Raw genomic sequence first — 16,959 nt, 5'->3', positions numbered from 1 at the left:
CCTCATTTTATAGTTGATTCCACAGAAATACTCCCAAGTCACATACCTCAGCTGCTCTAGTGATAAGACAGTATTCACAGCAGCAGTAGTGACAAGATAAAGCCAGATTTTGAAAGCTGGTCTGTCTGATGATTGATGCTTCACCCTAGGTTCTGTCAGCCGTCCCGGGCTGTCTTCTAATAGTGACCTATTGCTTTGTGGAGAGGAGGTGTATCGTTTTATTTCTTACAGTGGAAATAGCAGTGGTAGTAAGACAGAAAAAGATATGTATCCCTCTGCCTTTTCTTGCAAGATTCCTGTCATTTCCTTTGGTCATTCTGCCAGGCCCATGGCAGCCTTCTTCCTCTCTCCCTCCCTGGAAACACATCCCTCAGGCTTTGTGAAAACTCTCAGGGCTGATGGAAGCGTAGTGGGATGTTAATTTATTATAGAATTATTGCCTGTACTACTGTTAAATGGCTGTTATTTTCCCTTAGTACCTTATAAAACATTTTGTAATTCTATGTTTAAGTATTTTATTAATTCCTTTTGTTTAAAATGTTACACCAAGATATTCTATTATATCCTGTAGAAATCATCCACATCTTCATGTGTCTTTTATCTTCTTGTCTCTCTTCTGTATCTTCCTTTGGCATGGGTGCATTGGTCTTTTTCCCTCATATTAGCATATTAATAAAAACTCACCCAGTATAGATCAAGCAGTAATAGCTGAATATCATCATTCTTACTCATATCACAAGTTTTAGCTCTTGATTGTTTCATAATGTGATGTCCTTGAGCAAATTAGTTGTTGGTATAGAATTATAATAGGCTTAAGTAGGCCAGCGTAATGAATACATTTACCCCAGCCCTGCTGGAAGGAATGGATGGCTCCTATTACATAACACTTTATTGCACACTGCCTGCCACTGGAGCAGAATCCATTCGTTTTACTTACTGTGATAACTTCTTATTTGCATACAGATTTATTTTTGTTTTTCGTGAATCATTTCTGATACCCTAGCTGTATTTCATTACATATGACGATCTCCAGGCTGATCAGGTCGTGGTAAAAAGTCAAAATGCAATTTTTTTCTCTGTCTTTTCCTCTTTAGACCTCTTAGATTATGAAATCGGATGTTTTCAGTGCCCTAGAAAAATGGTAATTTGGATTTAAATTACCAGTTACATTAGCTTTTTTTCTATAATTAGGTTCTATTTATTATTCTAAAGAGTAAAGGGCTCTTAAGAGAGTTGATACTGTTTTAAGTTTGACAATTAATCAAAGTGTCATTTATTACTGATTGGTGTCACCTGAAGGGGAAAAAATCGAGTAGCTCAGTTGTAAAAACATTCCTCGAAGCTGTTAAATCTAGTAGTACATAATGGTTAAAAAAAGACGTACTGCTAATACCATGCAAGCCATTTTTCTCAGGTCTATGAAATACACCAAAGTAGTCTCCATGAACACACACAGACTGTATGATAAGCACACATTTGCTGTGTTCATACTTCTCACCGTGCATCTGGGAAACAAACTTCTCGGGTGCAGTGGAAGTGATTCCCATGTGTATCAGAGAAAACGCTGCAGGGTCCTTCATTATTAAGCTCTTTGTTCCCAAAGATACACACCCAGAAGAAACTTGGCGAGCAGTTGCCCTCCTTATTGCAGATATCCAGTTCTTCCTTTTCTTATCCACATTTGCTCTTGCAAATTGTTATGGCTGTCCTATCTATATAGGATCATTTTTATATCTTTTTACTCAAGACCTTTTCTTGAGATAGGTTATTCAAGTCACTTTTGAACTTCTTTAAATAATTATGACATTTTTATTTCAGTAATGTTAAGCCTCTCAGTTCCATATAGGTAAAGTATACGTTACAGGAAACAAAGACGACTGTGAAGTTGATTTACTTATTTATTCAGCAAACATTTACAGCACACTGTGCAGTGTGGAGAGGGGGAGCTCTGGCCTTCTTTGCTTTTCCTCAGCTTTCGGTACGAGTGAAGAGTCAGGCAGCTACAAGAAAGTGTAGTCAATGTTACGGCGGACTCTCAGCATTTGTGGGGTAGACATTTCATAACTCACAGTGAAATGTGACCGTACGTATTTAATATTGTCTTGTACAAATAGAAGTAATACAGTAAGTCTGCTTCTTGATTTATCATGCTATTTAATGGGGAGCTGTTGTTGATGAGTGTTACTTACTGTTGGTTGTCAAAATCACATCCACTCTAATAGGTCTAACAGGATTCTGCATTCTTTTTCCTTCTTCATTCATTCATTCATGTTTGTTTATTTGTTTATATTGCAGATTTCTCTTGGATTTGGCTACAAATTTATAGATCTTCTGCGCTGTGTACAGGCACAGGTGAGTCACAATTAAGTCTTATTATTGGGATATTTTGATGTTTAAGTAAAATAGAATATTTTAAATAGTCTACTTATAGTTTAGCAAAATAGTATGTAAATAAATATAAAATATAAAAAAACAAATAAAAATATATGTGTCTGAATTTTCTGTTTTATTATGAAAAGTCTCTATGAATGTGTTGGAAATGACATTTGAAGGTAAAATGACTGTGTCTGTTTACCAGTGTTTACAGTGTTTACTGTGTGAAATTGTGAAGATTACTTACTTACACCTATTGGATGAAGTGAATTGTAATTTCATAGACTGGCAAAATGTTTACATTCATTTTTATATGTACATGGAAGAATAGCTGCTGTAGATTTTGGCAGCAAATTTCAGTCTTATGGAGATGGATGTTTTATATTTAATGAGCAAGCTTTTCTTGTCCAACCAGTCTGAAATAGCTTCTCAATCATTCCTTATCACACAACCTTGATTTATTTTTATCATAATACTTTATTATTTATCATATCCCCCACTGGAATAGAAGCTCCATAAACATTGGGACTATGTTTGTTTTGCTAAAAACAGTATCCCTATCCATTAGAATAGTGCCTGATAGGAAAGACTGAATAAATGTTTGGCAAAGTAATTATTGGGTAATAAACATTAAGAATATTTATATTCAGAGTCAGTGAACTGTGCATCTGTAAATATAAGCCAGACATAGTTCCTTTTACTGATTTCTAATTATGAAATTAATTTATGTCAGATATACTAAAAGTATGAAGCTCTTAAACATGATGAGAAATTACCTGTGTTGCATATTTTATGTACACAAATGTGCTTAATCAGGGTAGATTTCAGAGGATAATGCTTCCAATTCTGTATTTATTTTGTCACCACCCTAGAAAGTTCTCATGATCAAGTAACAGACAAACCCGAAGCAAGTGTGGAGCTTCTCACCTCCCTACTGGATTATGCTACCATATTGGATATATTTTTGTGGTATCTTTATACAGAACAAAGTGGGCTTGAAAACTGTCCAGTTTTCCTTTTGGAAAACCAAATAAATTAAAATTTTCCCACTACCTGCCACTGAATACAAAATGTAACTGAATTAATTTTCTGTTTCCAGTTTGGGAAAATGTTTCTGCCCTCTATATTGATGTTTGAATTCATTATCAAAGACAGTCCTCAGCATGAGCGGAGCGCCCCTTTCCGTGTTTCCTTCGCACTTAGTTTTCTTTTAAGTGTTCCAGGACATTGGTTGCTAGTTCTTGTCTCCTGTTTTCTTGTATGTTTTGTGTTTTGATTTTTTTTTACTTTCTTTAGGCATTGGTCTCTCCTGCCACCATGCTATTTCATTTATAGAAAGAACTAAATCTGACCTTTAGGTTTTTTTCTTTTGTAAAATTTTAGGAATTATACAGCCATTTTTCATTTATATCGAATTTACCAAGTGTAGTTTACAAAGATTGCTTTGATAATACTAATAACAACAGCCATTACTTACTACTCTCTTAGTGTGCCAGGTATTCTGTAAGTGCTTTTCAGTTATCTTCAGAATAACTAATAAGGAAATTGAAGCTTAGAGAGGTTAAGTGACTTTTCCAAGGTCATATCAAGTAAGTGGCAGCTTGCCACTCTAAAGACCTTGATCTTAACCACTGAGCTCCATTTTCTGCCTAAACACAAGCCTTTTTGTGGTCTTGAATACAAGCCTTTTTGTGGTCATTGTACTACAGAAAAATCATATTCATATTTGAGGACTTCAAAATTAATTTAAAAGTCAAACATTATTTTGCTTATATTTTATTAGCAGTTCTTAACTTTTAACCTTTATTTCAAACTATGAAACATGACGACTCATTTGAAATTTAATGACTACTTACACAATTTAAACTTCCACTTGGCCCTTTCATTTCATACTCACGTTTTGGGGGGCAGGCCCTTGGGGGAAAGCCTTTTGTATTCCTTTTTCCATTATAAATGTAGCATGCTATGAATCAGCATTCTTTATTCCTTGCAATATTAAAAATTTTAGATTACAGGTGGCATCAGTGGTTTGTTACACTTTTCTTACAGAAAGCAGGTTGTGTGAAATACAATGACTATAGGATTACTTATCTTGGAAAGTACAATAATTTATATCTCTAGGGGAAAGTTTCTAATAATTTAAGAAATGAAGTGGCATAGCTTTGAGATAGAACAGAGTTTGTTCAAAAAGAGAACTTCAGCTTTCCTTATTTAGTTTATTTTCAAGGCTGAGTAGGACATAGTATATAAAAATGTTTTGAGCCTTAAACGTATAAATTGTGGACAAAGTGTTCTTGAAGGCAATATTGTTGAATGCATCTTAAAATTTTGATTGGCAAATAAGATTAGTTATTCTTCCTCACATTTTCCAAAAGGATCTATGAGTGGAAATGCAAATTGCAGATTTGAGTATATAAAAAGGGAATTCTGTAGTTTGAATTAAAAAGAAAAAATTTATTTAACAGACCAAATTGTGCTTCTTAATCTATAGCTATATCAGTGTTTCCATTCCAGTCTCACATTTTAAGCATTTTAAAAGTTATCCCATAAACTTCTCTTAGAACTAATAGTCAAAACAGGAGCAAGCATCAGATAAATCTGGTTGACAATAAAGTCTTAAAAGGTAATTTTCCCTTCACTGTGGAAAACTGAGCTCATTGCGGATTCATATGTACTTCGTATTCATTTATAAGTTTACTTTCTCTATGCTGGAGGATTTGGGGTGGGATGAGTGGGTGAAGAATTGTTCACAAATAGCAAGGCAGAGCCCAATTCTTCAATAATAATGCGGAGAGAGAAGTTCTCCAAAGTTACAATAAAGCATAACATACTTCTTGTGATACTAGTATACTTTGTTGTTATATACTAAATGCTAAATACTAAAAGTTATATTCAGCATATCAAGATATAAAAGAAATTGTGTCCATATTGGATATGACATGGTTAAAGTACATTTCAAATGAATGTTTGTTGCCTCTGAGTTCCTTCTTTGTTCATAGATGTGAAAAGATTTGTGCTTATGTATGTGGTTTAACTGATACCGTGTTTCCCTAAAAATAAGATCTACCCCGAAAATAAGGCCCAGTTAAGATGTCAGCCAGACGGACGCGTTTAGTACGTTATGACTATGTTTCAGAAGAAGGTAACATTTCTGTATTTGAATAAATATAGATTGTTGTACATGAAAAAATAAGACATCCCCTGAGAATACGCCCTAATACATCTTTTGGAGCAAAAATCAATGTAAGACCTGGTCTTATTTTCAGGGAAATACGGTAGATGTGTAAATTCCAATGCCGGGCAGCTTGATTTTGAGCTATACAGTTGAGGCTTTGAGTACTATTCGCTGAAAATCTATATTCATCTAAACAAAAATATAGACTATTTAAACATCTATCTTCTGCTTTAGAAAAAAATCTGCTGACATTTAATTGTATTGCTACTTTTGTGGTCATTTCCTTCAAATACCAGCATGGTAGACAGTGTGATCTGGAAAAGAACAACTATTTTAACAGTTGCCAAAATGCCCTCAGTTATTCAAACTGCAATGCTAATCCTAGCCCCGCTGGGTAGACCACTTAGCTCTCAGTGTGTGGAATGGATTCAGAACAAAATAGGCTTATTGGTCAGGTGGAAATACCTCCCAAAGGGTGTTACTGACACAGAGCCACCAGTTAGAAACTATTGGTATGACAGGCCAGTTTTTAAAACATTTTACTATTCTACTTTCCTCCCTTTTTTATGCACCCATGAGTGTAAACAGATTGGCCTAGTTTCCCCCATAAAACTAAATAATTAAGCACCATTAACTCACCTTCCCTCTGCATTCCGGCCATGCCTCCTTCTTTCTGACTCTCCTTTTCAGAAATATTTATTAATTATATTGTGCTAGCCTATGTTAAGTGTTGTAGGAAATACAAAGAATAATTACCAAAAATTATTAAACTGGGAAAAGAATATTAATGCAAGTTTAACGCCGTATGTCCTTGCTTAGTATTTTTACAATGAATTTAGGTTTTCTTATTTTTCGCAAAAAGGAAAAAAATCTGAGCATTGATTTCTGAATTATACGTCTGTTCCCACCGAAAGTCTTCATCTATCCATACAGGCAGAGGTTAAGGCAAGAGCAACAACAGAAGCTGTCTGTCGTAAGTAAATGTCTGTGTATGTGGAGTTCATAGTGGTTTCAGAGTGTGCTTCTGGGAAGGCACACACCTCAGACTAGGTGGGTTGTGCTTAGTGAGCAGGAGAGAATCAGTCCAGGCAGCCTTCACTTCGAATGGTAGCCTTGCTGTTTCCGTAGGTACAGCCCAGCAAAGTGATGATTCTTAGTAAGCGTAGTACACTGCTGAAAAATGGGCTAGAAATCCAAGAGAACCTGATGTTTTGGAGAATCCAAATTCTGGAACAGCAAAATTTAGAATTACAGACAGCAATTTAAAAAACATTTTTACATAAAATAAGGGTGTTTCTTGGATTATAAAAGTTGAATTTCAGTTGAGAGCTGTTTACTGTGAGAGTACCATTTGTGTCTTCCATTGAAAGTTTCTAAGTGTGACCTCGGTTGACATAGCTGATGTTCATTGGAAATAGTTAAAGTAAAAGTATCAGCTCCCTATACTTGGTAGAGGTCTTGTGAGTTAGTGTGTCTTAGAGGAAGGAGGGAGGTGACACTGGAGTCAGACTCTTCTGAGAAAGCTAGAGTGGACCCTGATTTTTCAGCCGTGCCTTTCTGCACTTACTGCAGACAGGTGTCTGTGCGTGGCAGCGGGAGAAGTCATTGGCAGGTGGTTAAGAAAATGCGTACCCTTCTGCCTTTTTTTGTTATTGGCCTTTAGATTTCAATTCAAACTTACGCATTTTACTTATCTGGATAGTAGAGTTGTTACCATTAAGGAGAAAGTCTCTGATAAGCAGAATTTCCCATGAGAGCTATCATGGTAACTTCAGGGAAAAAAAATACATGGCGTTTGATTTGGGGTCAGTCAGTAGGATTTTTAACTACGCGGTTCACTTTCACTTTGGAAGGAAAGTGACAGATATATGTTATTTTCTTGGCAGGTGTTCAATTTGAGTCAGCTGACCTTACCAGAATCTCCTTCAAGTTAAAACTGCTAATAAAATCAGGCTGCTTCCGTTAAACATCTCATAGTTTATTTTTGAAGCTCAGATCATTTATGTTACTTCCCACTGTTTACAGCATCTGAATGCAATGGATAAATTAAGCATTTATTTATAAAATTATCCGTATCCATAAAATTAAGTAGGTTTTCTTTTTCCCCCCTGTCATTCTTTGGCATTAGGATATAGATATTTCCGTTGGGACTTCTGTTGCTAACTTGAAACGCAGAAAAACTGGAGGAAAGGAGAGAAGTTAATAGTAAATTTTGCAAATTGTGATTTTAACCTAATTCCATGCATTAGGTTGTCTAAGCACTGTTTACTACTTCATGAATGATTCATGGGTGTCTACAATCAATGGGAATGTGTATTTTGGCCTTCTCACATCTATACCTCTGCCTTACCATCCAAAAAGAGCAAAGGGAGAGTAAGGAGTATGTAGCATTTATCAATGGCCAAACGGAATTTAACCATATACTATGACTGTGTGTTGTCCAATTTTGGAGGATCCCTTCAGTACATACCTCCACACGAGGCTGATTTTTGTGGTGCTATAGTCTATAGAATCATTTATCTTCACTATTCTTTGAAGTATTCAAAAAGACTGAATTGATGTAGAATTCAGTAATTCGAGGAATTTTCTTTATTTAAACCAACAGTTTTGGCCTTTTTGGTCTCAGTTACATAAATTCACGAGCAGAAATCATACACTTGAAATTTTGTGGTCTGAACGTAAAGGACTGAAAATTTGTTACCTATCTATAATCACAAGATTGGAGCACCGGTTTATTGTAGCCCCTTAAGAAGTGAAGGACTGAAAAAGCAGGAGTGTGATAGGCCAGGGTGAACTTAGTGGAAAGAGGTGTGGGGAAGCTTGTAAAAGACCTGCCAAAGCCTATATTCATATACTGAGACTGTTAAGTCTCCCTAAACTATATAGATATAAAAAAAAAATCTTTAAAGGAAACAACTGTATCAATTATTGAACTGGTGGTTTAAATTAGAACTGGCAAAGCAGGAGCCAGAAGGAAACAGTTGATCTTTCAGTTTCTTGCAATTCTTTGTCATTAAAAAACTTATTTGATCTAGATTTCTAATGCTTCCTTTTATATGGCAGTTTTATTGCAGTCCAGAAAATAAACTTCTGTTTCCTAGGTTATAAGATAGAGCGTGAAAATAGTAGATAGTTTTGAACTAATGTATTTTGAGAACCATATGGTGGTTACTTGTGCTATCATATTTGAATAGAATAGAAATGTAAAATTCCTTTGACTTAAAATTAGACAAATTAGGTTGGTTTCATGAGTCTTATTAATGTACAATAGTAGATTTTGCTTTATTAACCCAGTGGAATCTAGATTTCAGATTTTCTTTGAAACTGTACTTTGTAACACTTAAGTATTGTCTAATATGGAAGTTAGGTAGGTGTTTAATGCTGCTGCTTCAAAATATCTACAAAGTTTCATAAAATCTTTATTGTCTAACATGAAAGTTATTTCTTCTTTGAACTTGTTTACTGGCATATTTATATTATATGTCAAGGTCAGGTTCAAACTTTCTCTTTAAAGTATCTTTTGAAAATATAAAATGATAGCCTTTTGTAAAATACTGCTATCTTTTACATTTATTTTTATTTTAACATATCCTGAATGCCAGTGCATGTTGTTTTAAACCTGAAACTGTGCTCACTATATTTATCTATTTCTCATCTTTCTTTTCCGTCTTAGTTTTAAAAGGAAAAATTGAAAAAACAAAAACAAAAACTCTCTCTTTTTCCACCCCAGTGGCTGGTCACTAAAGCTGTTGAACCCCTGGCCCAAATGCTGCCTGCGGCTCTAGACAGAGTCCCCATAGACCTTCTGCCGAGGTGGCCGTCCTCGAGTCCCTGTGGCGTCTAGGACACCAGGGGCCATGCACTTACTTTTTGACCGGGTCTCATTTTCGGGATAGGAATTAAGAGGCATTTATTATTGATTTATCCCAGTAAATTTTATGTCTTTGGCTTATTGTGATATTTCTATTTTCAGTGTTCCTTTTCACTGAATTACTGTTTATACAGGGGTCTCTATTGATTGAGGGTCCTGTTTCCTACGAAGTTTCAAAAGCTGATTATGAAATTAACATACCTGAGCATTTGTTTTCAGACCACAATGAGGTCGTTCAAGTTTTCACAGTGTTTTGAAGCAGACATATAGGTTAGCTTGAGGAGTAGAGAGAGAGAAGGAATAACAAACATTTACTATTACTTTTGGCAAGACCTGGTTCTTGGCTTTTCCATGTGTCATATCAATTTAAGCTGAATAAATTATTTGTGTTAGAATGTGAAGTTTATTCTGATGGTGTCTGAGTTCTCTTTGATGTGAAGTTGAGAATAAACCACTTTTTATTTTTAAAGCATTCAGATTTTATATCTTGGGCTATAATGTATGTAGTGAAGCAGAACTTTGTGTCTTTCAACTCATCTACTTTTGATTGAATCTTGTAACAATTCAACACATTTTGTGCTGCTTTCTGTACTAGTTAAGTGAGGAAAAAGATTCTGATCTCGGAAAAGGAAAGGTTTGATTATCTGATCCCATCAGATGCTACAAAATGAGCTTTATCAGATGAAAGCACTCAAAAGACATAAATCAATCATATGAAGGCAGTTCAGTTAGAAGCATCCTACTTCATTAAAAAATTTTTCAATTATATAGAGCAACATGTCAGTTAATGTTTTGTTTTTTCATTGTTTTATTCACCGAACATTTTTAACATTATAGCTGCCCACACATGCAACATGTAACTTTTCTGCATCAATGTCATGAAATACAGAGGATGCCAAAAAAATGTATACGCATTTTAAGGAAGTAAAAAAACTGTATTAAAAGTCTACTACTCAGTATATAGCCATAACAAAAGATGAATGCAAGTCATGTGTATCGTTTTTTTGGCACCCCGGTATATGCATTTGTTTTATTTTTAAAAAACATTACTGTATTACCAAAGATGAATAATCATGATGGGACCCCAAAAAAGGTAGAACGTAGGACGTGAACACAAATTAAGACATACATATTTAAGTCATCTATTTAATTAAATGTGCAGTTTTCTTCTATTGATGAAATTTCATAGTTACAGGCCAATCAGTAATGTGGTTTCAATGCAGAGACCTGAGAGTGGAACCAAGTATTACCAACACAGATCCTGTTTCAGTCGTAGTACAAAGGGAATAGAAAGTCCTTGGAACTGCAAGACCATTCATTGGTAATTGCTAGCATGCACATTGTGCTTATCGAGTAGTGTTCTGAGCTCTTCTCATCATCATCCACATAACCCTCAAAAAAAAAAAAAACCTATTAAGTAGTGGCTATTATGATCTCATTTTTGAAATGGGGAAAGGAAGGCACTGAGAGTTTCAGTGACTTGCCCAGTGACGTGCTCCTGATTTAATTATCTAGTTAGAGACAGAATTGGGATTGAAACCCAGTCTGTCTGTCATTGGAAGTGTTTCACCTGTAAAAGTTTGTTCTCTTTAAAAAATTTTTTTTAAAAAGCCAGACCATCACAGCCGAAAAACGAAAACAAATAAACAAACAAAACAATTTAGTAATGTCAAAATAAAGTGTCAAGCTAACCTTCTAAGTGTGGGTGAGGATGTGACAAAGCTTAGTTAACACTGTTTGCTGTGCCCTACCTTGCAGTGAGGGGCGTGCAGGCCCTTCTCGTTGTGGCCACCAGCCAAACGGACAGCCCTTAAGGTACTAAATTGCGTATCATACCAGAGTGACTATGTGGCTGATTAATTAATAAGGGAAAATGCAGGTCACAGAAATGATGGTAACCCGTTCTTTGGCTTCAAATGAGGTTGTACAGATAATTCATTCAATGAGATTTGTGTTCAGATGTTCTAGTAACACTGGTTCTTTTGTTTTGAAGGATGGAAAAGGGGCCTAGCCCACTTTCTTTTTCGTGTTCCTCTCTAAAAATAACTTTAGAAGTTTTCCTCAATTATTTAAAAAAAAAAAAAATCTTTAAAAGGATTTCCCTGGAAGTCCCATAATAAGATGTCCTATGATACTCTCACACAAAGAGAGGAAAATGTTCAATTCCAGAGCAAATTTCAATTTTTATTTAGCAAAAAATTATATTTCTACATTTCTAAGAGTGACTAGAGAATCCTTTTAAGTTATTTTTAAAAACTTAATTTCAACTGAAATACAATTTGTATTTCATGTTGACTCTACCTTTTTCAGATAATCACAATCTAAATTAAGAGACATGGCATTTACATTTTACAAAACGTTAAAAAATTAGGCCATGATCCCTCTCACATTTTCTCTACTTTTTTTCTTTTTTATATTGAGGAAAGTATAACTGCTCTATAGAATAAGTACATGGTGTTTTTAGTTGCTTATGAGTTTTTGTGACATAATTAACAGTATAGTATTCATCATGAACACAGAGGTTTAATTACTTACCACCTCCAGTTTATTCACAGCTGCCATTTACCTTGTTTTCTTTTCTTTTAAAGCTGTTTTTAAGCATATACATGATAAAGTTATAATTTAATTAATGCTGTGAAATATGCTTTCAGTGTTTTAATAATTCATAATGTTTCTTAAATCACTGTTTAAATCTAGCTCTAAAATTTTTATTTTTGAGTATCTATATTATAAATCATGGTCATTTAATCTCTTAAAAAGTTTGTTTCCGGCAGCCGGTTAGCTCAATGGTTATATCGCAGTGATCATAACAGCAGGGTTGCTGGTTCAATTCCCACATCGGCCAGTGAGCTGCACCCTCCACAACTAGATTGAAAACAATGACTTAACATGGAGCTGATGGGTCCTGGAAAAACATACTGTTCTCCAATATTCCTCAATAAAAATTAAAAGAAAAAAGTTTGTTTGACCTCTACTAACAACTTGACCACATTCTTTTAAAATAACATGTGGAAATAAAATTTTTATAAATCAAAATATAAAGGAATTCTGAGAAGGAAGCTCTTACATACCTACATTCTGCTAATCCTTAATATTCATTTTATTTAATCAAATTCTTAATATCAGCTTGGGAGAGAATTATCCCCATTTTATAGATGAATACACTGAGGCTCATAGAGATTAATCAGACTCATATAGCGAGGTAGGTAACTAGAATTTGAACGTGGGGCTATATATTTCCTAATTCTTTTCTCTTTCTATTATAACATAGGGCCTCCTCTAGTGATGCAAATGGAACTTCTCAATTAGGAAAAGGCCCCAATTTGTTTTTCATTTCCCAGCCAATTTGGTCTGTATTCATTTTTGGAGCAGTTACTGTACACACAGTAAAGCAGGAATGTTTAAGTTACACAGAAGCAATATGCATGGCCTTTGTTCCATGTGCATCTCACCATGTAGTAAGAGAAATGGCAGATAAGCATTAAGTTACCTAAATGGGATTATAAAGGAATGTATTAGCAAATGTAAAATATTGTGAAGTGTTGTAGTAGGTGTGCAGTGTGGCAAGGGTAATGGACACTGGGCCTACTGCTGTCCATCTCGACAGCCTTGACCTTCTGGTTACCTTGCTATGCAGTCCACAACCCTACTGCGTGTTCTAGAGCATTACAACAGGCATAGGCAGAAATGAGACACAGAAATAAGGGATAGCTTTCGGTGGTGGAATTCAAGTGCCACAAAGACAGAAAAATAACTGCTAGTTACAAATATAGCTGAAAGTGCCTTGATTATGTGGGCTGTCCATGGTGATTCCTACATTCCAAACCTAGCCCAACTAGATTGTTAATTTCCCTGCGAAACGATAGGGAGGAATCTTTAACACTTGGGTTTATATAAAACACTAAGTAAATTTTTTTTAAAGGTTTTATTGGGGAAGGGGAACAGGAGTTCATTGGGGAACTGTGTACTTCTGGGACTTTTCCAAGTCAAGTTGTTGTCCTCTCAGTCTTAGTTGTGGAGGGCGCAGCTCAGCTCCAGGTCCAGTTGCCGTTGTTAGTTGCAGGGGGTGCAGCCCACCATCCTTGTGTCTAACTGGCAACCTTGGGGCTGAGAGTCCGCGCTCCAAACGAGCCACCGGCGAGCTGAGCGGCAGCTCATTGACTTCATTCTAGTTGCGGAGGGCACAGCTCGCTGGCCCATGTGGGAATCAAACCGGCAGTCCTGTTTCCCAGAGCTCGTGCTCTAACCAACTGAGCCACCCGTCCTCCCTGGAGCACTTCCTTTCTGATAGCTCCAGCAAAAATCACAGCAGTGACTCACTGGCCCACATTTTATTTCCCACCCAGTTCTGAACCAATCCTGCCCTGGGACCGGGTGGGTAAAACAAGCATTTTGGCTAGCCCCTGATCACGCTCTGTGGGCTCTGGAAGGGTGAATGTCAGTTCCATTGGGAACCATATGACCTGACTATGGAGGGTTGCTTACCTCTATTGAAGAGAGGTAGCCAAGATTAAGGTTTGTGTCTCTTTACCAGTTTTATGTTTCAAGCCCAGAGCCTTGAAAAGTTCTATGTACTCATAGGAATTATGCTGGTATGCCAATAAGTAACATTTTTCTCATCAAAGCTGCAAAAACGTGTTGAGAATCCATTCCATGCCACTCATACTGGGTCTGCTAGCTATGAGAAAAGACAAGTTTTGCTCAGTTAGAGCTAGTGCTATCATGGAGATGATGGCATACGAGACGGTAGAGGATAAAGAGTTCTGTGGCTAAGGGAAGCACCCCCAGGGGGAGGAGGGGGCAGTTCCACGCAGCAAGGGCAGCATGTGCGAAGTTCCAGTGGGGAGAGAGAGTAACTGAAGTAGTTCCCTACAGGTGCAGCGGAAGTAGTCAGAGATCAGGATCGCGGAGGAAGTGTGGCCAGGTCACCGAAGAGTCTTTTACTTGCTAAGGCATTTTTACTTTAATCTCCAGTACCATGGGGATCCATGAAGGCTTTGATGCTGAGAAATGAGATGATGAAACTTGTATTTGAGAATGAATACCCTGCACTGGGGTGAATGGACTAGAGGAGGGTAGGCTGGCGGCTGAGACACATTGAGGCTGGAAGTAATCCAGATGAAATGACCATGATGGGACCCGAGGGTGTAGTGACAGAGGTGATGGAGGTGACGGGCTGCGGGCGATCTGAATGTTTGCTGCTGGAACACAGTAATTGGATACTGAGGGAGGGCGGAATTGGTCCAGGTTCTACAAAAAGTACGAATATGGAAATGTTGATTAGTAGCATCAATTTTAATAGCCAAAGAGAGAAAACAATACAAATGTTCATGACCTGATGAAAATATAAATGTAGTAAATACATCCTATGGAATATTATTCAGCAATAAAAAGCAGTACGTGCTGATACACGCTACAAAATGCATTAGCCTTGAAAATGTCATGGTTCGTGAAAGAAGCCAGTAATAATAGGCCACATATTATATGAGTCCATTGATATGAAATGTCCAGAATAGGCAAATCTATAGAGATAGGACGTAGATTAGTTGCCAGGGACAGGGCTGGGAGTGGGGAAAAAATGGGAGAGACTGCTAGTGGGTATGGGTTTCTTTTTAGAGTGATAAAAATGTGCTAAACGTCATTGTGGTGTTGATTGTACAACTCTGAATATACCAAAAACTATTGGTTTTTGTATTCGTTAAATGGGTGAAGTGCATGGTATGTGAGTATCTCAATAAAGCTATCAATAACAAATATGAGTATGAGCTAAAGTCACCCCTTATTTAGACAATGAGCTGGTAGAATCAGGCATATAGAATATATCAAGAATTGACAGTGAGGAAATAGTGACAAACTGGAAAACAAATATCTAACAACAGGAGGATAGATAAAGAAGTTGTGATATATTCATAAAAGAAGAAAAGACAGTGAGAATCCTGATAATTAACAGATTCACGTAAAAATGTTAATAATTTACAGATGTGACTTAAAAATAGTATTTATGAAACATCTGGTATAGGAGTAACATACCTTTACTCAACTCTAACCATTAATGCGACCATTAATATGTTACCAAAGAGCACTATGTTGTAAGACAAACAATGTATTCTAGAAATATTTTTTCTCAAAATGTAGGAGGTTTTGGTTGTTAAACATTTTCAGGGTTTATTTCGTTTAACTGGAAAGTTTAGTGTATTGCACATCTTCAAAGAAAATACGAGTTTTTGAAGAAGAGGAAAGAAAAGATTATTTCCTGGAACAATAGAACAGGCAAGGGATGATGATGATGATGATGATGGTGTAGAGCAAAAATGCAGCAGGATAGAAAGGCTATAACTGGGAAGGTGAAATAGCCACACATCCATCTAGAGGGTTTCAGAAGGAAATTGCACTGTTGCGTTGAGCATCACCCAACTCCTAGATGACGTCTGTCATTTATACTTCACCGCAAAAATATCTGCAAACCATTTTGGCCCTCGAGTGTCATTTTGTCTTTATAGGATCCAATCAGGAAAAAAACAAAAGCAAACGTCTCTTTTGCGAAGGAAACTGAGGAAACAAGATGGTACAAAATTGTCCATGGTTGGGATTGGGGAGTAATGTGTAAAACAGAAAATGGAGAAACCACCAAAGTTCTGCCTGGAGAGAATCTTAGAAATTGTTTTAAGACAAAGCATTTTGGCTTTACTATTATACTTATCTTTTTGTTGTTATTGATTATAAAATTATTTTACTTGTAAAATGGGATAGCAAAATATAAGGTAGAATGTTAGTGGCTAATAAAGAGTGAAAAATTATGAGAAATTTTGAATTGCCATGTATCCGTAGATGATACCTGTTTTTGAAAAGTCTGTGTATCAACATTTCAGAGAATTGTTTTGAGACTGGTAGGTGTACTTACACTTAAAATTTGGCACTCAGAAATCTTTGCTGCGGTATTTTTGAATTTGCTTCTTAAATCTCGTCAATTTGCTACCCTTTAATGTTAATCTTTTTTCTCCCCTCTAAGAGTAAGTCCCTCGTCTAAGAGGCTGGAGGATTTATTTCTCTTTCCTGAGAGTTTCCTTTCCTTATCTTTTTAATTGCAGTGCTGTTATGGGTCCTGTCCTAAATTTCTTTCCTAATTTTTCTCTCTTTTCATTTAACTTAGGCATATCCATTTCACATTAGTGATGTGCCTCTTTATCTTGGAGGAAGAAACTGGTATTCTCTGAGTGTATTGTAAAATTCTCCTATGTGAATTAGTGGCGAACGTTGAAATATGTCTTTGATAACTGGGGAATCATTAATAGAAAGAGGAGCAATTCTAGATACTTTCAAAAGTCTTTTCAAGGCAAAATTTTACCTTATACCTAAGTTGACACAAAGCTTTTTGTCAAGTTTACTGTTATTTTGAACAGTGAGCTTTTTTTCCCCCCAAACTATTTCTGCCATACCGCCAGCAACATAGCCTTTATAATTTTCAAAAGGGGTCTTTAAGCACAGGAACCACCATCTATCTGTATATCTCTAGCCACCATGTATCTGTAACAGAATTTTC

At 36.2% G+C, this 16,959-nt stretch overlaps 1 protein-coding gene across 7 annotated transcripts in view; it reads left to right on the top strand.

Annotated features, from left to right (window-relative positions):
• NCOA2 (nuclear receptor coactivator 2) overlaps window positions 1–16,959 on the top strand; it is a 256,262-nt gene that overhangs the window by 89,699 nt on the left and 149,604 nt on the right. For 6 of the 7 annotated variants that reach the window (XM_081070062.1, XM_081070061.1, XM_081070060.1 and 3 more), the window contains exon 2: window positions 2,296–2,352. The exons of the other annotated variant lie outside the window; for it this stretch is intronic. The gene's annotated coding sequence lies outside the window, so the exon portion shown is untranslated. The remainder of the gene's footprint in view (window positions 1–2,295; window positions 2,353–16,959) is intronic. 7 annotated transcript variants of the gene reach the window in all.

This window comes from Rhinolophus hipposideros, assembly GCF_964194185.1.
Source record: "Rhinolophus hipposideros genome assembly, chromosome: 13".
NCBI classification, from domain to species: Eukaryota; Metazoa; Chordata; class Mammalia; order Chiroptera; family Rhinolophidae; genus Rhinolophus; species Rhinolophus hipposideros.
This window is presented reverse-complemented; position numbering and strand designations above follow the sequence as displayed.